Below are 24,439 nucleotides of genomic sequence, written 5' to 3'. Positions count from 1 at the left end.
AAAAGAATAAGGAAGATTAAGAATAAACAAAAAAGACACAAAATTATCACCTTTTGTAGATGGTATGAGGTATGATGCTTTACTTAGAAAGCCCTAGAAATTCACACAAAATTGATAGCTATTAGAATTTAAAAATTAATAGCTATTAGTAGGTGTTATCTAATAGCTATTAATCATAGAATTATTAGTAGCCAAAGATGAATAGTAGTTAATAATCATTTAAGCTTAAAGCTGAAATAAGACATATGGGATATCTTGTACACTTAAAAATAAATTGTAAATAGTGGAGAGTCACACTTTCATGCTCATTTCTCTTATTTTGTTTTTTATGTAGGGAAATGTACTCGGCTGTATAACTCTTATTTCTGCCACTGTCTTAGAAGTTGAGTTGACTTCTTTGTCATAATGACCCTGCTTTTTGGTATGTACATATAATCTCACCTCTCTGTTTTCTTCACAAGCCATCTGACATTTGGGGCAAAGAATGTTCATTCAATCAAAATTTACTTCAATGACTAAAGAGCTTTGCTGATTTTAAGCAACTTTATATTTCTTGCCTTTCTTCAGTAATGAATACTTGAATGAGGTCCTTCAATGACATCAGTATAGTTTTAAAAAACACATTTGCAATAATTGCCAAATTATAAAAAAAAAGTCCTTCAAACTCAAGGGTTATTTGGGCATGACCCAAAGTCAGGAGAGATATTAATTTCTTCCAGTTGAGGCTCACACTTCTTTGAGATACTACGTCATTCACACACTTGACAGAGGTGTGAAACTGGCATTTGTCAATTGAACACTTTAGGCCTATTCCTGTAGCTACTCACATCACAAATGGAAGTCCTGAAGATATCTCAAACTCAATTTGTGCAAAAATCTTGTAACTTTTACCTTCCCAAGTCCTTCTGTATAGCCAATTTCCCCATTACTGTTAAGCATACCTTCCAATGGAATTTCTCTGGAATCTAGTCATTGTATTGAATTTAGTTTTTAAGTCTTTAAAAGTTTTTTTTTTAATCTTTATAATGTTCTTTTTATTCTTATAAAGGTCCTTCCAGTGATCCAGGCTTATAACATTATTTTATCCTCAACTTCACTCACTCTCACTCCATATTCTCAATTTGTTGACAACTCTTGTCATTTCAACATTCACAGTATCTCTCTACATCTCTCCATTTCTCATACGGTCACCCCTCTGGTGTTGGCTATCATCTCATACCTGGGCCATTGAAACATTCTAGTAAGTATCTCTTCTTCAAGTCTATCCCTAACTTAATCCATCATTTACTCAGTTGTCAAAATGACTGTGTCACTCCTTTACTCCCTATTAGCTCCAGGATGAAATAGGAAATCCTCTGTTTAACTTGAAAAGCACTTCTTAATTTAACATCTTACCACTTTTTCAACCTTCTTACAAGCTTCATAATATATTATAAAGCAGCAATCATCATAATCATTTGGCATGATTAAAAACAGAGAAGATTTGACAAGGGATTATTAGAAAAAATGGAACTCAAAACTAGTGTACAATAAACCACAAAATATAAATTACTAAGGAAATCATTCCCTAAATGACAAAGACTGCTGGGAAAACTGGAAAGCAATCTGTTAGAAATTAGACTCAGACTAACATTTCATATCATAATCAACAATAATTTCAAAAACAGATATGTAATGTTATTATTAATGATATCATTTAAAACATAATGAAAGAAGCAGATCATACCTTTTAAGGGACGAGATAAGGACTGAATTCTATCAAACATCCAAAGGAAAAATAAGTTCCAACCTTACATAAACTATGTAAACAATAGAAAAACAGATCCCACCAAAGTCCTTATAAAATCTAAATTTGGCCTTGATAACATAAATCAGAGAGATAGATCAGAAAAGGAAAACTATAGAACAATACCACTACTCAGTATTGACACAAAAATTTGAATAAAGTATTAGTGAAGAGACAATAACAAATAAAATAAGAGCATACACTATGACCAGATTGGACTTATACCAAGAATTTGCAGTAAATTCAATATTTTAAAAAGTATAAACACAATAGACCATATTAATAGCAAGAACACTGAATTATATCAATAGATACTGAATTTTTTTTGACAAAACTCAGTACCTATTCCTATTAAAATACTAAAAAGCAAAAGAATAAATGACCTTCCTTTAATATGGAAAATAATATCTATCTAAACCAAAGACCAATATTATATGTAATGGAAGGATCTTAGGCATTTCTAAATAAGAGTGGAATAAATCAAAGATGTCCACTATCCCTACTATTACTTTATATAGTGTTAGAAATATGGTAACAAAAAAATGCAGGATTTAAAATTATTACCTTCATGCAGATGATCTGTTTGTCAAATTCCTAGAGATTTAATTTTAAAATTAGTGGAAAAAATAACTCACCAAGATATTAGGATATTAAATAACTTCATTTAACTCATTAATTTTTAAAAACATATTACCAATAAAACCCACCAGAAAGAGACAAGAGAAGAAATTCTATTCAGAATAACTACAAAATATCTAAAATATTTGTGAGTCTACCCATCTGTGCACACATAGAAATGATATGAATTCAAATACTCTTTTTATGGAAATAAAGGAGATGAATGATTAGAGAAGCATTATTGCTTATGATTGGGATGTACCAATATGATAAAAATTATAATTAAAAAAAATTAATTTGCTGACTCAATGTGATATCAATGAAACTAGCAAAAGATGACATTATAGAGTTTCCTCATTTGGAGGAAATATCGTAAGAGAAATAATGAAAATTTATGGGAAAGAAGGGATCCTAGAGGTATCAGATCTCAAAATATACTACAAAGGAGTCATCAGAGTTATTTGGTTCTGGTTTAAAAATAGAAATGTCAATCAGAAGAGCAGTCTATATACTTATTAAACAGAGTATCTTAGAATAGTAGTACTGTGTTCTACAAACCCAAAGACCCCAGATCTTTGGGAATCAGCATTTAACAAAAACTGCTGAGAAAACAAGAAAGAAATATGGTAGAAATTAAGTTTTTTATACTTTATATATTTATTTTTAATATTTTTTCTTTATACTTTTATATGTTTTCTTTAAAGGTTAACCACAGGGGGTGGCTAGGTAGCAAAGTGGGTAGAGCATCAGCCCTGGTTACTAGCCATGTGACCTTGGGCAAACCACTTATCCCAATTGCCCTGCCTTCCCCCCTCCAAAAAAAGCCCCCCCCAAAGTTAGCAAGCATTTATTCTTTCTCTCCCTTCTCCCTTCCTCCCCTTTAAGGAAAAAAAAGAAGACAAAACCTTTTAAACTTATATGCATAGTCAAACAGATTACTATACATCTGCCATGTCAAAAAATGTATGTCTCATACTGAATCTTTTAGAAGATGAGTAGCATTCTTTGTCACTGTTCTTCTGGAATCTAGTCATTGAACTGAATGTAGTTGTCTGTCAAAGTTTATCATCTTTATAATGTTCTTGCTATTCTATAAATTGTTCTCTTGGTTCAGCTCTCTTCATTCTGCCCAAATGTATCTAACTTTGCCCAGATTTTCTCTGAAAGTCTCTTATGTCATTTATTATGGCACCATTATATTCATGTCATAATTTATTCAGTCATTCCCCAACTGATAGACATTTTCTTAGTATACTGTTCTTTGATACTACAAAAGAAACTTCTAAAAATATTTTAGTGCATTTGGTAGCTTTCCTCTTTCTTTGATGGGTTAGAATTTCTATCTCTGGCTCAAGGCTGGCACAATTAAATAACTTTTTGGGAACAGTTCCAATTGCTTTGTAGAATGGCTAGACCAATTCACAGTTCCAATGGCACACAACTGTGACTGTTTTCTCATAGCTCCTTCTCTCATAGTTGTAACATTTTCATTTTTATAAATCAACTTTACCAATCTGATGAGAAAGAGATAGAAAATTAGCTGCTTTCATTTGAATGCTCACAAACATTTTGTCTTAAGCTTTTCTTTTCTGTGTAGAAAATAAATAGCAGTTTCTACTATATATTGAGTGTATTTCTATTTCCTTTTTTGGAAAAAGTCCTAGTTATGGAAGCAACACTAAACTTTAAGGAAATCATCACAACACAATGGGGTTGAGGCTTAAGAATAGGAATAGTGTGAAAAAAAAAAGAAAAGAACCCTCATTCCTCATTGGAGGCCAAGCTCTTCCAAGATTGAATTTAGCCCAGTCCTGAGTTAAGAAGGGAGGAGAGTGAGTGCTGGTTTCTTGGGCCCATAAGTGGTTCTAAAAATTAGAATAAGTTTGTTTAAAGTTGAAAAAAATAATGTGAACTAGAGTTTACAAGCTGTTTTTTTTTTAGAAGAAAACTATTAAAGAGTAGTAGAATCTTGATATTCTAATGAAAGCAATGCAATTAAAAGGTTATAAGTTCTAGATGGGTCAGTCAGCTCATGGTTGACACTAGTTGAGGTATGCCACTTGCTTTGTGAGTTAACCATAACTTAAAAAAAAACCACCCAAATTGGCCATTGAAAAATCTAGAAAATGTCTATTGGTGCCTCATACATTTTGCTATCCTAGTAGATCTGAGATCTCCATGTATTTGTTTAAAAAAAAAAAGTCATCAAATATTAAAGAGAGAGAGAGCTTGTATGCTGTGCTAGATTTTTCTTTGAAAAGAATTTATATTCACTAGAGAGCAGTGTCAATATTAATAGTCATCCAGGGCATGGAAATAATAATCTTATTTTATAGTCAGATATTATAATGATATTTGTTAAAAACAAGATTTTATTTACATTTTTACTCAATGTCATTTTAAATTCTCAAACCTCAAAACATTTCAGAAAGACAAGCCATTACCTCTTTATCTTTTGTTGACTGTAAAACAAGTAGATATGCCAAAGACATTGGTGTTTTTCCATAACTATATCTAGAGTAATTACAAGGTTCTTCCTTTTAAACTAATAAAATATTCTCTTAATGTTATAAAATGCTTTTTAATTCTCTGGGAAAGTTTAACTATGTAATTCAAAGTAAAGAAAGGAGTGTGGTTTTGTATGGAGCAGACCAAATTAATAAAAATCATTATTGATTTGATTTTTATTAATTTAATTTACCAATTAAAACTGAGCTTTGACTTGCAATCCCGTGGCTCCCACGCTTCCAGGCCAACTAGACAGTACAACTGTACCTGGGAGGATGCTTTTTGCCCACATGTCAAGTTGCTAGTTGATGATTGGCCACTTTTCTGGAAGGGAGGGTCCTCAGGAAATGTGACACCGAAGGATGTGGCCCCCAATCAGTTGATAGAAATTTCCACTCCAGAAACGGCGAAAAGAACAGAAAGCAGGCTCTTAATCTATACTTTTCCTCCCGTGTATTTCTCTGCATACTCGTCTAGGGAAGGGGAGAAAGAAAAAGGTGAGTGAATCTGAAATTAAATTTTTTTGTGTTTGTTTTCTTTTAGAACGAATATGATTGTAAGTATGCAGACTGATGTCTGATCCCAACCGAGATGTTCTTAGGAAGACAGAACACACGTGTGTGACACTGTGTGGTTTCTAGTTCAAGTTCAGGCTTGGTATTGGTGATTTTAAACTGTTGTAGTATCTGCTCTTTGGGTGATTATAGCAGGTTTTCGATCCTATTTGCTCGAAGTGCATTATACTGGCACTGACGGGATTGATTTGTGCTACTGGTGTGTTGTCACTGAGAGCAAAGCCAGTTAATAGCAAAAGAAAGTTAAGTCGTCTCCCTCCTCGCTTTTCCACCTTCCCCCTTCACTCTCTCCCCTACTCCTTTATCTTTAGCCCTTCACCCTATCCTCTACCCTGTGACACTACTAGTTTTAGAAATTGTGTCGAAGCTGGTGCCCATCTGTTAAAATTCCTGCTTCTCCTGTTGCTACTGCAGCTACCATCTACTGAAGAAGGGAGACAGCAAGGCAGAAGAGGGGGAGGGGAAAGGAGGTGGAGGGGAGGGGCGGAGGCTGATCCACTTTGGGAATCTGGCCACTCACGTGATTCAGGCTTGGTGAGGTGTTAACCTACAGTGCTGGCCCAGTACCCACTCTTCAAAGGCTCCGGTAAGGTGTGGAGGGTTTTAAATAGGTGGTGGAGCTAAACAGAGGTGTAAACAAGGCCATCACAGTACACAGTCAATAGAGAGACTCCAAACCTTCGACCGACGAGGGAGTAATTCTGATTTCAGAGAGGCTGTAGGCAGGCGAGGATGGGGATGGAGCATGACAAAGTGTGAAAGGGCTGGGATTTGAGACGGATTGTTTTGTTCATGACTGTCTGCGATTCAGAGGCCGTGTGGACAAGAAGTAGCTGTAGAAAAATGAGGCAGCAGAGACTATAGGTTAAGACGAAAGTGGAGAAGCAGAGAAAGGAGGGTCACGCCGGAGACGGGAGGGCAATGGAAACAGAGACACAGGCGTTCTTGGGGGAAGGACGGAGACCGGAGAATTTACCTCATCTGGGCATTAGGATGCTGTACTCTTTAGCTGGATGAAGGAAATCCAGGCAAGAAATGAAAGAAATGTAGCCTTCTTTTCATGGGGATTGCTAAAATCTAGACCATGGTGTATATCCTAAGACTCCGAAGAATTAATTAGAACCTTGTAGAGATGGAAGGGATCATTTAGTCTAACTCTCTTACTTTACAGATGAGGAAACGGAGGCTTTGCCCAAGATTACGCAGATAATGAATATCTCAGTTAGGTATGGAACCTAGATAATCTGAATCCCGTGCTTTCTTGAAAACAACACAGAAAGTCGCAAACCTCATTGGCCTCAGGAAAAGTGATTTACGGAGAGGAGGTAAATATCTAGGCAAAGAGGGAGATAGACTAGAGGATGGGCTGGGGAGGAGGGTACAGAGGGTAACTTGCACACTGGAAGAAAAAGAAGAAAAGAATGAGGGGGCTAGGGTGGGGAGCTGCCGGGAGAGAGAGGATGAAGATAGGAAAGACAGATATATTTCCTGTAGAACCATAAAAAGGCTATAAATACCTGGAATTGGCTTTGTGAGTGGAGAAGAAAAGTGGAAATTTCTTTCGTCTTATTTGTCGTAGTAGGAAGTATACCTATTGCCTTCCTCTTAGGGCTCCAGCATACTCAAAAGTTTCAAACTTTGTTTGAAAACAGCAAAGCCTGTCCCCTTGTTTTATGATGATACAAATACCCCAATTTGGCATGGAGGACTGCCACCCTGAGGCCATGGAGATGTAATAACTGATCCACCTATCAATAAGGATTTATTACCATGTGCCAGGCACTGCTCTCAAGGAGGTTATATTCTATTGGGGGAGACCTTTACTTATAAGTATATGAAGAATCAATATATCAGTTATCAACTGATGATTCTCAAATCTACTTATCTAACCCTGACCTCTCTTCTTATCTCCAGTCTCACATCTCTAACTACTTTTTGTACATTTCGAACTGGATGGCCTATAGACATCTCAATCTCAACAAGTCTAATAGTCGAACATCAATGAACACATTATCTTTTCCCCAAAACCCTTTCCCCTTCAAAACTTCCCTATTAATGGCAAGAGTATCACCTTTCTTCCCCCAGGCTCTCAAGTCACATGTTATCCTTGAATTTTCACTTTCATTTTTCTTACTATGTTCAATCTGTTGTCAATTTTACCTATGTGTAAAATCTCTCCTTTATACCCACTTACATCCTGGTGTAAACCCTCATCACTTCCTGCCAGGACTATTGCAATAGCCTCCTGATAGGTCTGCCTACCTAAAGTCTATCCTGACTCCAGTCAGTTCTCCAATTGCCCCTACTCCAATTCCCCTTTCAATGGCTCCCTGTTCCCTCCAAGATGAAGTATAAAATTCTCTGTTTAAGTTTCAAAGGCCTTCATGGCCTGTTCCACCCTCCCCCCTATAACTTTCCAGTCTTCTTACAATGAAAACTCCTCTGACTACTCTGTAATTCAATGACATTGGCTTCCTTACTTTTTCTTAAGCAAGACACTCCATCTGTCTACTCTGAGTTGTCTCCCATACCTGTAATCCTCTCTTTCCTAATCTCCACTTCCTGGCTTCCTTGCCTCCCATCAAATCCCAGTTAAAATTATACCTTCTACAAACCCTTTTCGTATCTGTCTTTTCCTTTTCCTATCCTATCTAGTGCCCTTGTTCTACTGATTATTTTCAATTTATTCTGTATACAGTTCATTTATACATAACTGTTTACATGTTGTCTCCCTCATTAGTCTGAGTTCTTGAGAACAGGGAGTATCTTTTATCTTTCTTAATATCTCCAGTGCTTGGCACATAGAAGTCATTTAATAAATGTTTGCCAATTGAATGAATGACTGAGGAAAAGATAGTAAAACAGTGGAGTTGCTCCCAAACATGAGAGATGTTTCAGGCGAAGAACTGACAAGATTTGGAATATTTGGATGCATGGGATGAGGGAGAGTGAACAGTCAAAGGTGACTTAGGTTGTAAATATGGATGGATAGAAAGGTGGTTGTGTTTCCCCCTCCCCCTTTTAAATAATATTTTATTTTTTCCAATTACATGTCAAGATGATTTTTGGCTTTCATTTTTTAAAATAAAATTTTGAGTTTCAAATTTTCTCCTTCCTTCCCTGTGCTTCTCCATAAGACAGTAAGCAATCTGATACATGTGCAATCATGTAAAACATATTTTCATATTAGTCATGGTGTGAAAGAAGAAACAGAACAAAAGGGAAAAAAGCTATGAAAAATAGCTGAAAACAGTCTGCTTTGATCTGTATTCATACTCCATCAGTTCTTTCTCTGGACGTGGATAGCATTTTCCATCATGAGTCCTTTTGGAATTGTCTTGGATCATTGTATTGCTGAGAAGAACTAAGTCAATCATAGTTGATCATTGCACAATATTGTTGTTACTGTGTATAATGATCTCCTGTTCTGCTTACTTCACTTTGCATCTTCATGTAAGTTATATTGATATTGATATCACATTACATTATATTGATATATCACAACTTGTTTAACAATTCCCCACTTGATGGGTATGCCCTCAATTTCCAATTCTTTGCCACCACAAAAAGAACTGCTATAAATACTTTTGTACATGAAGGTCCTTTTTCCATTTTTATGATCTCTTTGCAGTACAGATCTAGTAGTGGTATTGCTAGAGCAAAGGGCATTCACAGTTTGGATGCCCTTTGGGCATAGTTCCAAATTGCTTTCAAGAATAGTTGGATCAGCTCACAAATCCACTAACAGTGCTTTAGTGTCCCAATCTTCTTACATATCCAACACATATAATATTTTTCTGTCATATTAGCCAATCTGATAGGTGTGAGGTGGTTCCTCAGTTGTTTTAATGTGCATTTCTCTAAAAAACAGTGATTTAGAGCATTTTTTATATGATCATAGATAGCTTTGACTTCTTCATCTGCAAATTGCCTGTTGACTCCTTTGACCACTTATCAATTGGGGAATTACTTGTATTCTTATAAATTTGACTCAGTTCCCTATATACTTGAGGAATGAAACCTTTATCAGAGATGAGCTGTAAAAATTGTTTACCCAATTTCTGCTTTCCTTCTCATCTTGGTTGCATTGATTTTATTTCTGCAAATCCTTTCAAATTTAATGTAATAAAAATTGCCCATTTTAAATCTTGTAATACTCTCTTTCTCTTGTTTGGTCATAAATTCTTCCCTTCTCCATACATCTGACAGGTAAACTATTCCTTAATCTCCTAATTTGCTTATGGTAGAAGATAGTTGTGTTTTTGACAAAAATATTGCAAAATGGATATCCTATAAGAGTTTCCTATAACCAATCCCCATAGATTGGACTTTAGAGAGTGTATTGTTAAATTTTCAGTGTGAGAATTTATACCTTAAAAATCAGCAAATTGGGGCAGCCAGGTGGCGCAGTGAGTGGCCCTGGTGTCGGGAGACCTGGGATTGGTTCTGGACTCAGATACTTGGCACCCACACAAAATAACTGGCCATGTAACCTTGAGCAAGTTACTTAACCCCAAATGCTTTAAAAAATCAGCAAATGCTAGAAATCAGGGATTGATTTATTGTTTTGTTAGTTGTCTAGACTTAAAATGAAGAAAAGGTTAATAATGCAGATTAAATTTATAAGTTTCTCACAGGTACATTTTTGGGAGAGTTGATTGTTAAACCTTAACCAATACACTACACAGTCTTAAACACACTATCTAAAACTGAATTTATTATTTCACCCGAAATCCTTCCCTTTTCTGAACTTTCTTTTGACAATAACACTTTGAGAGGCCCAACCCTCCAATTATTACAAAAGATTTTCAGTTCTTTTTCTTCCCTGTTTTAAATTCCTTCAAAGAAGTTCTTTTTTGTATAATATTGTCCTATCTCTTCATCTCTGCCCTTTACTCTTCTTCTGCTAACATACCTGCACATTTCCACTTATTTTTAGTTTGTATAGCATCCTATTCTTCAACTTCCTTTTATCTCAGCCTTTCCCTTTGAAAATAGGAAGGAAGAATAAGACCAGTTCTATAATAATGCATAATTCAATTTTGAGAAACATCTATTAATCACCTACTATAACAATCACTGTACTGAGGTGAATTCAGAGAAATACTGGGTCCTTGAGATGATTAACCTAAACAACTCAGCATTAAAAGTCTGTTGTATAACCTGTGAGCTAAGAATGTTTTTTTTTTTGCATTTTTAAATAAAGTTTTTTATGTAAAAATCTGAAAACTATTCTTATTCCTTAGGCCATACAAAAATAGGCTTCAGGTTCAGTTTGGCTCTTGGGCTGTCATTTGCCAACCCCTGCCCTAGTGACTTCATATTACCTCCCGAATCAAATACAAACTTCCGTGTTTAGCTTTTAAAATCCTATGTAACCTTGCCCCAATCTGTCTTTCCAGCCTTATACATTACTACCTCTTACAGAGTCTTCAAACCAATTAATCTGATCTTCTTTCTGTTCCTTATACACAACACTCCAGCTCTCATCTTTGTACATTTATACTGGTGTCTCTCATGCCTGGTATGCACTCACTCCTCATTTCAACCTCAAAGAATTTCTATTTCCCTTCAATATGTACCTCAAGCCCCACTTTCTAGGTTAAGCTTTTCTAGAACCCCTTAACTGTTAAGTCTTCTGTCTCAAACTTTATGTGTATTTGCATTTATTTTTTTTGTATTTAATGTATACTTATACACACAAAGATGGCCATACCCTTGATCTTGTCATCACTCATAATTGTACCACCTCCATATTCAAGAACTCTGAAATTCCCTTTTCTGACCACAATCGGAAGCTTTCCACCTCTTTCTCTGCCTTCTCTTGCCAAATCCCATTCTTTACCTACACCATGATCTCCCATCCCTCAACCCTTCAGTTCTCTCTGAGTCCATCACCTCTGCACCAGGCTCTGTCTCTTCTTTTTTTCATTTTGACCCCTTGGTGAACCAGTTCAGCTCCACACTGTCCCCTCCTCTTGAGTCTCTGATCCCTTTATATTTCCAATTGTACTCTGCCAGGCCTCAGCCTTGATCACTCCCACCATCTACTGCCTTTGCCTTCCACATATGTGAAGCTGAACCAAGGTGGAGAAAATCATACAACCATTCTAACTGGGTTCACTGTAAATTTATGTTGTATAGTCACAACTTGACCCTTTCTGCTGCTAGTCAATACTTCAGTTCTTTCATCAGCTCTCCACAGTGGCTCTTTCAAGCATTTTCATCATTTCTCAAACCTCCTATCCTCTCATCTGAGAAACGTGCCTCCTATTTTACTGAAAAAAATTGATGCCTTCATTTACCAAGAGCTCCTTCTTTTTCCCCCTTCTACTTATCTCATATCACTCAGATGCCTTCTGCCACTATCTCCTCCCAATGTCTCACATGAAGAGGTGTCTCTACTTCTTGCCAGTTCAAAACCCTCCACCTGTCATCCACACTCTATCACTTATCTTCAGTTTCTCACTTTCTATTAGCTCCTTCCCTTCCCTACAAACATTCCCATACCTTCTCCAACCTGAAAAACTCTTACTTAATCCTCCCATTCCTGCTATTATTCTGTCATCTCTTTTACCCTTTGTTTCTAAAGTCCCCGAGAAAGTCATCTACAATACGAGTCTCCACTTCTTCTCCTGTTGATCTCATCATTCTGTCAAAACTGCTCTTTCCAATGTTACCGATTGTCTCTTAATTGATTGACAAATCTGTCCTGTTCTCAATCCTCATTCTTCTCACCCTCTCTGCTGTCTTTATTCTGATCACCCTCTACTCTTTGGTGCTCTTCCATATAGGTTTTCAGGACCCCATTCTCTTGATTCTCCTCTTACATATCAGATTGCTCTTTCTCTGTTTCCTTTGCTGAATGCTTATTCAAATCATGCCCATTAACCAGTGATGTTCCACTGGACTCTGTTGTGAGCTTTCTTCTCTTTCCCTGCTATACTATTTCATTTGGTGAACTCATCAACTCCTATGGATTTAATTAGCATTTCTGTGATTATTTTCAAATTGACTTATCCAGACCTAACCTATTTGCTCACCTCCAGATTTCCATCTTCAACTACCTTTTAGACACCTCAAACTGATTGTTTAGTAGGTATCTTTAATACAATGTGTCCAAAATGGAATTCATTATCTTTCCCCCTAAACCTTGCCCCCTTCCAAACTTCCTATTAAGGGCATTACTATCTTCCTAGTCCCCTAGGGTCACAACTAGGTGTTATCTTTGATTCCTATCTAATCGGTCCCGATATCTAATCTATTGCCACAGTCTGTCCATTTCACCTTTACAACATTTCTTGAATATGTCCCCTTCTCTCCTCTGATACTGCTGTTTTTCACCTTAAACCTTAAATTGCAATAATCTGCTAGTTAGTCTATTTGCCACAAGTCTCTCCCTATTAAAGTCCATCTTACATTCAGCCACCAAGGAGAATTTCTTAAAACTCTGGTCTGGCCATGGTTCACATATGTTCAATAAAATCCAGTGCTTTCTATCACCCTCAAATTTAAAATCTTCTGGCACTTTCAATCCTTCATAACCTAGCCCTCTCATCCCTTTAAAATTCTTTTTTTAAACCTTTCTTTTATTATTATTATTTTTGCTTTTTGGAGGGCAGTTGGGGTTAAGTGACTTGCCCAAGGTCACAGGGATAGTATTTGTGTTAAGTATCTGAGGCCGCATTTGAACTCAGGTCCTCCTGACTTCAGGACCAGTGCTCTATTCACTGTGCCACCTAGCCACCCCTTATTATTTTATTTTTTAAAAAAATTTATTTGGTCATTCCCCAGTTGATAAATGAGCAAAGGATATGAACAGGCAGTTTTCACAGGAAGAAATTAAAGATGTGCATAATCATACGAAAAAATGTCCTAAATCAATATTGATTAGAGAAATGCAAATCAAAACAACTCTGAGGTACCACTTCTCACTGGTCAGATTGGCTAACATGGCAAAACAGGAAAATGATAAATGCTGGAGAAGATGTGGGAAAATTGGAACACTAATGTATTTTTGGTGAAGTTGTGAACTGATCCAAACATTCTGGAGAACAATTTGGAACTATGCCCAAAGGGCTATAAAAATGTGCACATCCTTTGACCCAGCAATACCACTCCTAGGGCTGTATCCCAAACACATATCTCATCAGAGATTATGGGAAAAGGACCTGTAGGTACAAAAATATTTATAGCAGCTCTTTTTGTGGTGGCAAAGAATTGGAAATCAAGGGGATGCCCATCAATGGCTAAACAAGTTGTGGTATATGAATGTGATGGAATACTATTGTGCTATGAGAAATGAGGATTAGATGGACTTCATAATAACCTGGAGAGACTTAAATAAATTGATGATGAGTGAAAGGAGCAGAACCAGGAGAACATTGTACACAATTATAGACACATTGTATCTGTGATGACAGGACTGGGCTCCTCTCAGAAATGCAAGGCTATAAGACAGCTCCAAAAGACTCACTAGGGAAAGGGCTATCCACATCCAGAGAAGATTTATGGAGTGTGAATGCAGATTGAAGCAAACTACTTGCTCTCTCTTTTTTGTTTTGTTTTGTTCCTTCTTTCTCGTTGCTCATTCCGTTGGTTATAATCTTTCTTTCCAGCTTGACTTATGTTTAATGTGAAGATATTTTTAGATCCTGTATCGGATTGCATGCCTCCACAAGGGTTTGGGGGGTTGGGAGGGATGGGGGGGGTGGAAGGAGTGAGGAGAGGGATAGGGAGAAGGAGAAAATTTGGAAATCAAAAGCTTATGGAACTGAATGTTATAAACTAAAAGTAAATAAATAAATATTCTTTGAAAAAAGAAAAAATCATTTGGTTTTTTATTTTTCTCCAGTTTCATGTAAAAACAATTTTAAACATTTGTTTTTAAAAAGGTTGAGTTCCAAATTCTCTACCTTCCTCCCTCACCTCCGGATGAGAAGGCAAGCATTTGATATAGTTTATACATGTGTAGTCATGTAAAACATTTCCAATTACTCATGTTGTGAAAGAACATAGACAAGAAAAAAAAACCTCAAGAAGGATAAAGTTTAAAAAAAGTAAGCTCCAATCTGTATTCAGACACTATCAGTTCTTTTCCTGGGAATGGATGGCAATGGATGGCAACTAAGTGAGTTATCTTGGATCATTGTATTCCTGAGAATAGCTAAGTCATTCACAGTTGATCATCTTACAATATTGATGTTACTTTGTACACAGTACATGTCCTTATGCATCAGTTTATGCGAGTCCAGGTTTCTCTGAGAGCATTCTGCTCATCATTTCTTATGGTACAATAATATTCCATCACAATCACTATTATAGCACAGTTCATTCATTCCCTAATTTATGGGCATCCCCTCAATTTCTAATTCCTTGCCCCCAGAAAAGAGCTGTTAAAAATATTTTGTACATATAGGTCCTTTTCTTTTTTTTTTTTAATCTCTTTTGGAATATGGACCTAATCGTGGTATTGTTAGGTCAAAGGATATGTATGATTTTATAACCTTTTGGGCATAGTTCCAAATTGCTCTGTAGAATGGTTTAATAAGTTCACAACTCCACCAACAGTGTATTAATGTCTCACTTTCCCCACATCACATACATCATTTGTCATTTTCCTTCTCTGTTCTATTAATCAATCTAATAGGTATGAGTTACTACCTCAGAATTGTTCTAATTTACATTTCTCTAATCAACAGTGAGAGTATTTTTATATGACTATAGATAGCTTTGATTACTTCATCTGAAAACTGCTCATATCTTTTGATCATTTGTCATTTGGGGAATAGCTCTTAGTTTTACACATTTGACTTGGTTCTCTATATGTTAGAGAAATGAGGTCTTTTTTTTGCCTTTTGGAGGGGGTAAGGCAGGACAATTGGGGTTAAGTGACTTGCCCAAGGTCACATGGTGTTACATTAAGTGTTAAGTGTCTGGGGCCAAATTTGAACTCAGGTCCTCCTGACTTCAGGGCTGGTGCTACTGTGCCACCTACCTGCCCCAGAAATGAGGTCTTTATCAGAGAAACCTGATTCTAAGTTTTTTCACAGTTACTATTGCTAACTGTATTTCCCTCCACCCTATTCCTCTCTCCTCCACTTATTGTATTCTCTCTCTCCTTTCACCCTGTCTCTCCTCAAAAGTGTTTTGCTTCTGACTACTCATTCCCTTAATCTGACTGCTCACTCCCTAAACCTTCCTTCTATAAACCCCCTTCCTGTCCTACTTTCCTGTAGGGTAAGATCTTTTTTTCTACCCAATTGAGCATGTATGTTTTCCCCTCTTTGAGCCAATTTTGATGAAAGTAAGGTTCACGCATTCCCGCCTCTTCCTTTTCACTGCAAAAGCTTTTTTTTGCCTCTTTTATGTGAGATAATTTACCCCATTCTACCTCCCCCTTTCCCTTTCTCCAAGTACATTCCTTTCTCACCCCTTAATTTTATCTTTTAGATATCACCCCTTCATATTCAACTCACACCTGTGCTCTCTGTCTATATATACTTCTTCTAATTACCTTAGTAATTAGAGAGTTCTTATGAGTTACAAGTATCACCTTCCCACACAGGAATGTAAATAGTTTAAAGTTAAGTTGTTTATGACTTCCCTTTCTTGTTTACCTTTTTATGCTTCTCCTGAATTTTGTATTTGAAAGTCAAAATTTTTCTTCAGTTCTGGTCTTTTCATCAAGAATGCTTGAAAGTCCTCTGTCTCATCGAATGTCCATTTTCCCTCACAAGGATTATATTCAGTTTTGTTGGATAGGTGGTTCTTGGTTGTAATTATAGCTCCCTTTCCCTCCAGTATATCGCATTCTAAGCCTTAAATGTAGAAGCTGCCAAATCTTGTGTTATTCTGACTGTGGCTCCATGATCATTGAATTGTTTCTCTCTGACTACTTGCAATATTTTCTCCTTCACCTGAGAGCTCTGAAATTTGGCTTTAATATTCCTGGAAGTTGTCATTTTGAGCTCTCTTTAAGGAGGTGATCAGTGGATTCTTTCAATTTCTATTTTACCCTCTGGTTCTAGAATATCAGGGCAGTTTTCCTTGACAATTTCTTGCAAGATGATGTCTAAGCTCTTTTTTTTAAATCAGAGCTTTCAGATAGTTCAATAATTTTAAAATTGTCTCTCCTGGATAAAAATATGGAATGCTTAATGAATTTGCATGCCATCCTTGCATAGGGAACAGGCTAAACTTCTCTGTATTGTTCCAATTTTAGTATGTGTGCTGCTAAAAAGAGCACTACAGTCTTTTTTTATACCTTACACCACTTCACCTGACTCTCCTCCCTGCTACCTGTGATAGTAATGGCAATTAAAGATTCCCCTGTATTGGCTTGGTTTTCAAATTGATTGTGTTAAAACCCAGAGCTTGTTAATCCCACCTGTGGGATGGGCTTGTTGATGTGAAAAGAAAGTCCTGAACTGGGAGGAGCTGGTGACGTAGATTTGGAGAGACAAGAGAGAGGCGGAAGATCTTTTTGGAAGCAGCACCTCGTGGAGAGAGAGAGACTAAGAGAATTGCTGGTGGCCGCTTTGAATTGCCCTGGACTTTTGAGACCTGCCCCCTGAGCTGCCAAGGACTGAGGAGACATGGCTGTTTTGCTGGTACTTTGTCTGTTTTGATGTTATTTTGCCAGATTTGTCCACTGCTGAAAGACAGTCCTTTTGTTGAAGAAGTCCTGGAACCTGGCTGTTCACTAAGAAGCCCTGATTCTGTCCTGCAGACAGAGAGTGAATACTGTCCACTGGTGAGGGACAGTGCTGTTGTTGCAGGGGTCTGGAGACTGTCCTGCAGACAGAATGAATACTGTCCACTGGTGAGGGACAGTGCTGTTGTTGCAGGGGTCTGGGAGCCTTTCTGTTGGTTCAGAAGCCCTGAAGAAGGATTTTCTTGTTGTATGTTTACAGAAATCCTGGGAGAGGGCTTGCTAATGTGTTCAGGGGTTCTAGGACTGTTCTACAGACAGAGGATGAATTCATGAAGGGACTGGCAATGTATCTTATGGCCTTGCTAAGCCTTGTATCCCCAGGAACTAAGATTGCTGAGAACTTGCCTCATGTCAAGATGAAGAAAAGACCTCCATTTGGGTATTAAGTGCTGTGTTTAAACTTGATGTAACTCTGGGGTAGATTCAATTGTGATCCAGGGGTGGGGAACTTTTGACCTTATTGTGCTCTGTGATTGACAAATGAAGGTACTTTACCTATGTTTGGAAACTAATCTCCATTTGAGAAGAGGGGTTTTGTGGTGGACTTAATTAAGGTATAGCCTAGGGGTGGGGTAGTATTTAGAACAGGGACTTTGTAATTGATTGAATGATTGGAAGATCCTGGGGTGGGGTAGTACTTGGAGATTATTTAATCACACTTAGTAAATGCTGTATTTTGAATGATGTCATGTTTTAATCTTCTCTGTTCTTGGTTGGTCACTGAATAAAATGGAGAGCACCTATGCTGGTATTCTGAACCTTGGGAAGTTGCCTTTCCTTGGCATTACATTACACTACCCTGCTCTTCACCCACATATAAGACCACCCACTCTTTGATCCACTGACAGTGGCCCCATTACTGTTCCATGAATAAAACACACCATCTCTTGTCTCTGAACATTTTTTCTAGCTGTCCCTTGTGCTCAGAGTTCAAATAATCATTCCTCATATGACATGGATTTGGGCTCTTCACATCCCTGGTGATGTGATCCTCTCTGGCATGTGCCCCATTTTATCCATGTCTTAAAATACGGTATCAGAACTGCACACAATATATCAGTTGTGATCTGAAAAGCACAAAGTAGAGTGATTCCTCCATATTTATTTTTCCTCTGAACCATTTTTAGTGGTGTATATCAAAGAACAAATTTCATACTTTGCCAAAGAAAAGAAAACCTGATTATTCATTGGCAATTGGTGTAAAAGATTTGAATGTGGCTGTCTTTTAAAAATGTGGTCTTTACCCTGTTCCTGCCATGTATAAGTATGCAGCATACATAGGAATGGGAAGAGATTTGAGGCAGGGAACTCAACTAGAAGATACAGGAATAAATCCTGCAAGCAGCGATAAGAGCTGACACCTAAGTGGTGGTTATGTAAATGGAGAGAAGGGGACATATGTGAGAAATGTTGTGGAAATGGAAATAAGAGAACTTGGCAGCAGATTGGATACATTGAGCAAATCTGAGAGAAGAGGATAATCCTGGCAAGCCTGTTTGACAAGGAGGATGGCGTTAACCTCAATATTAATAAAGAAGTTGGAAAAGGGAAGGATTTGGAGAAAAGATAAGGAGTTTCGTTTCAAACTCATTGAGTTTGAGATATCTATGTGACATCCAGTTGGAAGTGTCTGAAAGGTATGTGACCAGAGTTCAGGAGGAATATTAGGCCTTGATATAATGCTATGGATTGAGAAAAGCCTAATAGATTTGGCAATTAAGATATTGTTGGTGACTTTGGGGAGAGCAGTTTCAATTAAATGATAAGGTCAGAAGCCAGATTGCAAAAAGTTTAGAAAAGAGTGAGAGGAGAGGAAATAGAAGCAGTAAGTTTAGACAGCTTTCTCTAGAAATTTAGCTGAGAAGGGAGGAAGAGATATGGGACAATAATTAACAGGAATAGGAGGATAATGCAAGGTTTATTTATTATGGGGAGAGTGAGGATTCTAGGAAGATGGCAGCATGGGTCAGAAAATTCTAAACTCTCAATATTTTACTCCACAAAAGAGATGAAACAGTGCCTCAGGGTGAATATTGAGCAGTAAAAATAAATAAGAGTAGGGACAGAACAAGAATCCTCCTGGAGCAATTGAAGAAGAGCTGAAAAAAAGTCCCAAGATGAGGTATGAGCCCTGTGAAGAGTAAACACCTTCAGGCTAGATACTAGGCCCACTTAAACAACAAGCAGCAACCCCTGAGGGTTAACTGGGTTGGGAGACTGCCTCATTCCCAGCTGCAGGAACTTTTACCCCCAAGACAGTGAGGGGTGCTGGCCATCTGAGCCAAGGAAGATCGTGGGAACATCTGTTGACAAGGAATGCTAGACCCAGTTATGCTACAGAGACAGGGAGGGGGTGGGGGGAAGGAGAAGGAACCAGCACACCTGGTAAGTGCAGAAGCAGGGGAGTGGGGACACCTCTGACTGTGGGCATTTACGGGAGACTGAAGGTCTTAGTTCTAGTTCCAGACAAGAGGAGAGAACTGAAGGAGGATCTGAGGCCAGAGGCACCATCCCCCATACCTCAGGACTAGTGGTAATTATAAAAACTAAGTTACTATGAATGAAAAAAATGCACAGGCAAAAGAGAAAGAATCCATCCATAGAAAGTTACTACGGGAATGCAGAGACTGAGGTTCATCTTCAGGGGAGGATACTGAAGCAAAGAAACCTTCTACCTCAAAGAGTAATGGCCATTTGCTCAAAAAGAATTCACAGAAGAACTTTAAAAAGACTTAAAAATCAAATAAGAGAGATTGAGGAAAAGCTAATAAAAAAGAATAATCAAGATTATGAAAATAAAATCAAACAAGGAGATCTCAAAAGAGATCCAGAATCTTAGGGAAGGAAACAATTCCTTGAGAATCAGAGTCTGGTAAAGGGAAGTCAGCAAAGATATAAGAGATCACTAAATAATAAAACAAAATATAAAAAATGAAAAAATAGAAGAGAATATGAAAAATCTCCTAAGAAAAACAACTGATATGGAGAACAGATCATGAAGAGAAAATAAGAATAATTAGACCACCTGAAAGCTATGATCAAAAAAAGAATCTTAATACAACAATACAAGAAATAATTGGAATTGTCCTGAAGCTTTAGAACAAGAGAGGATAACAGAAATAGAAAAAAATCCACCAATCATTACCTGAAAGAGTTCCTATGAGGAAAATCCATAGGAATATTGTAGTTAAATTCTGAAACACCCAGCTCAAGGATAAAATATTATGACCATCAAGAAAAAAACAATTTAAGTATGTCAGTGCCACAATTAGAATCACACGAGTCCTAGCACTGGTGACATTAAAAGGCTGCAGGTCTTGGAATACTATATATTAAAGAGCAAAAAAAAACCTGTCATACCCATAAAAGCTAATCATAATCCTGAATGAAAAAAGAGATGGGCACTCAATGAACTGTCAGACTTTCAGGACTTTGTTTTAAAAAAAAACCTGAATTTACTAGGAGATTTTATGTTAAAAGAACCAAGAGAAATATAAGATATATACCAGAGAATAATTACAAGGGACTTAAAAAGGGCAGACTGCTTACCTTTTATGTATGTAAAATGTATATCTAAGATTGTTATTAGTAATTGGATGGTTCATAAGAAAAATTGGAGTAGATATGATAGGACTTTAAAAAGTAAAATTATTTAGGAACAGTTAAAAAGAGTAATTATTTTATACAAATGAGGTGTGAGAAGAAGAACCAGACATAGAGGAATTAGATGGGGGAGGAGGACTGTTACTTCTGGAAACCTACTTTCATCAGGAATGGGTTCAAGGGGGAACAATGTATATATATATCTAGAAGAGTAGAAAAATCTAAGAGTATAAAAACAAAAATTCAGAAAGAAATAAAACACTAAGGGGATAGGGAGTGGGGAGAGGATAAGGGAAGGCTATCTAGAGGAGAGTGTGAGGTAATAGGTTAAAGGGGGTAAAGAAGGATGTTTAGATTAATGAGAATGTGAGGATAAGGGATGGATCCTGGAGGTGGGGGGGAGGGCTTGGTTAAGTAATAATAGGGCAAGGTAGAGGATAGAAGTAGAGGAGTTAGGAGGGATAGGAAATAGATATGCACAAACATAAAAACAAATATCAGAAGTAGAATTTGTTAGGGAAAGTATATATCTATACATGTATGTATGTATATATGTATGTATATCTTTATCTATATACCTATATTTAGATGTAAATATATCCATGCTTAATTGTAGCCATAGGGTGAGGGAGAAAGGGGGAAAAAGAACAAAGTAAAAAGTCAAGCAGAGAGAAAAGGCAACTAACAAGGAAGCAAAGAAAAGTTGGAAAGCTCTCAACACAACACGCAGTATTTATTATATTGACTTTCTTGAAATGAAAATTTATTGCTAAATATTTTGTATCCCTTCTTACATTCTGCTGTGCACATGACAGATTTTTTCCTTTATTATTTTATATTTAAGGTTTTTTTTTCCCTTATTGTATATTTGTTTCAGTAATAAAAACTAAAAAAACTAAAAAAAAAAAAAAGAAAAAATGGGAAATCTGGGCCTATTTTACTTATAGACATCAGGGAAGGAACCAGGACATATGGAGAAATTGAAGATTAGAGAGTTGAAATGGCAGAATGGTCACTCTGCTGAAGAAGATGGGAAGGAGTGCATGGGAAGAAGAATGCATGGAGAGGGGTTTGCCGTGGCAAAGAAAAGGGCTGTCTTCTTGTCTGGGACTAGTGTGAATGAAGACCTAATGGAGAAAGATGTCTGAGTGACATGAGATGAAGACAAGGGGAGAATGGTGAGGGGCATCAATTTTTCTATAGAGAGTGAAATGAGGTCCTCAGCTGAGAATGTGGAGAGAAGGTGATGATGCCATTGGAAGTTTGAGGAGGAATCGAAAAAGTTTGAGGAAAACATGATGCTGAGTGGGAGAGTGAACCTACTACGAAGATGTGAAAGATCTTTGATGCAATGAAGGCACATTTGAGATTGTTGCATACTTTTTTCCAGAATTTATTTATTTACTTTTAGTTTTCAACATTCATTTCCACAAGATTGAGTTCCAAATTTTCCCTATGTAACATAATTTTTAATGAACCCACCTGACAAAGTACTGTGTATTTATCCAGCTTCATTTATCAACATTTGAATAGGAACAAAAGTAGCAGATGGGCAGCTAAGTGCTGGGCCTGAAGTCAGGAAGACCCATCTTCCTGAGTTCAAATCTGGTCTCAGCATTACTAGCTATGTGACCCTGGGCAAGTCACTCAACCCCTATTTGCCTTAAGTTTCTCATCTATGAAATGAACAATAGCAGGAAATAGCAAACCACTCTAGTATTTTTGCAAAGAAAACCCCATATGGGGTCACAGAGAGTCAGACAAGACTGGAAAATGACTGAACAATACCAAAAAAGTAGCAGGTAGTGAAAGTAATGTAAAGTTGGTGGTTTGCAAAGCATGATCATTGAGTGGAGCAAAGGCTTCAAGTGTAGTACATATTAAAAAGTTGAACTGATTCACCAATGCATCAAGAAAGGGAAGGGAAGGGAAGAGAGTACAGCAAAAGGTGATGGCCTGGGAAATAAGTGAAAGGTAGACTCATTGGAGGTCACAATGAGGATGCTGAACTGTGTTATAGCTTATAATGTACAGGGAAGCTAGAATTACAGGGGTTGTGGGCAGATAAAGGAATTTCATCTCATGAAAACAGAAATGGAACACTTGTGGGTGATCGCAAGATCAAGGGTGAGGTGTACAGCTGAGGTGGATTGAAAGAGTAGATTGCATAACTAGGAAGTTAAGGTAGTTTAATATAAATATGCATGTTGAAGTCTCCTCATAAAATTAGGAGTCAAGGAGGAAAGAAATACTGTTGGGCAGGCATTGAACTCATTGAGGAAGGAAGTAGAATTCCCTGGGTGTTGTTAAGTAATGGCCACTGGACTCTGGGACTTGGATTAGATGATAAATTTGAATAATATGAAATTTGAAGCTGGATAAGGTGCTGAGTAATGGTGATAGAGAGGCTGCCTGAAAGGTACAATGAGAAACAAGGAGTATTTTGACTCCCTGTTGTGACTAGTGAGTCTGGTGTATGAGTTAATGTGCAACCAGTATTGTAAAGTAGGGACAGTAATACAGTGTCATCAGGAGTGGGTCATATCTCAGTGCCAGAAAATAGGAATGTGAGAGTTAAAGGTTTAAGAAGAAAATGAGTTTGCTAATGGAGCAGGTATTCCAGAATCTCTGGGTTTTCCTGACCCATTGAGTCTTCCTGATTCCAGATCTGGCAGTCTATCCACTGAGCCACCTAGCTACCCATTTGCTACTTTTGCTCCTATTCAAATGCTAATGAATCAATCTGGATGAATTCATGAAACTTTGTTAGCTGGCTTCATTATGGAGCAGGCATTCCAGAGAGGACAGCGAAAGGGCTGGGTGGATGTTAAAGTGGGACATTTAGGGTAGAGGTTTGAAGGGAACATAATTGAGAAAGCAGGTAGTTGGGGTTGGGGAATAGAATATTTCAGCAGTTAAGGATTTAGAAACACTGGGATGAGGAGAGTATGTGGAGATGTGAGCATACTAACCGTTCAGGAATAAGTCCATGTAGACGAGCAGTGACTGGAGAGGTCTACTGAGGGAAGTCTGATTAGATTATTTAAGTTCCTTCCTTATAATAGGTTGTGATGTGTATCCTGGAAGGTACAAAAGAATAGCTGTCCAGGCAAGAATAGCTGAAGGTATGGCTTGGAGGAATTCAGTCAGAAGGCAGAAGCTGGCAGTTCAAGGTGGACCATATCTGGGAAAGACCTAAGAAAAACTGAAGAGGTCTCTGGATGGAAGAGATCAAAGTTGGGTGCCCCAGGCTGGAGTTGAAGCTGGAAAGCAGGTGGCCTGGATTCTGGGTTGACTGCATAGCTTCTTGTAAAGTCTCTGTGGTTAAGATTGTGAAGAAGTTTGAATGAAGAGTATGTATTTTGTCCTATAGATAAGAAAGATTTCTTGAGCCAGGAAATGACACTAATTCAGAGGTCTGTCAACCCAAATCCAGTATTCTTTCTACTATGCTGTTTTATTTATTAGACAGATATTCTAGTTAGTAGAAAATTTGAGAATATGTATAAACATGTGTATGTACCAGAGACAGTCAATTTTCAAAGAATTAGTATATAATATGGTATGGTAGATAGAGCTGGTCTTGGAGTCAGCAAGACCTCGGTTCAAGTCCTTCCTCTGACATATACTAGC

General features: G+C 37.3%; 1 protein-coding gene and 1 non-coding gene across 9 annotated transcripts in view; one reads left to right on the top strand and one right to left on the bottom strand.

Annotated features, from left to right (window-relative positions):
- Positions 1–5,241: 5,241 nt before the first annotated feature.
- Positions 5,242–24,439, top strand: part of SLC38A4 (solute carrier family 38 member 4) — a 137,755-nt gene continuing 118,557 nt past the window's right edge. For 3 of the 8 annotated variants that reach the window (XM_069094255.1, XM_069094262.1, XM_069094254.1), the window contains exon 1: positions 5,242–5,409. The gene's annotated coding sequence lies outside the window, so the exon portion shown is untranslated. Of the gene's footprint in view, positions 5,410–5,993; positions 6,074–6,658; positions 6,813–18,767; positions 18,841–24,439 lie in introns of those variants that run through there. The other 5 variants (XM_069094260.1, XM_069094258.1, XM_069094257.1 and 2 more) reach the window with 4 other exon arrangements.
- Positions 16,629–16,735, bottom strand: LOC138165948 (U6 spliceosomal RNA). The gene has a single exon (XR_011169498.1). It is a non-coding gene; the product is annotated as a U6 spliceosomal RNA (small nuclear RNA).

Source organism: Petaurus breviceps, unplaced genomic scaffold (genome assembly GCF_028583685.1).
Source record: "Petaurus breviceps papuanus isolate PSGF00001 unplaced genomic scaffold, PetGlider_PUasm1.0 216, whole genome shotgun sequence".
NCBI classification, from domain to species: domain Eukaryota; kingdom Metazoa; phylum Chordata; class Mammalia; order Diprotodontia; family Petauridae; genus Petaurus; species Petaurus breviceps.
The sequence above is the reverse complement of the archived record's forward strand: the minus strand, read 5'-3'. Positions and strand labels throughout refer to the sequence as shown.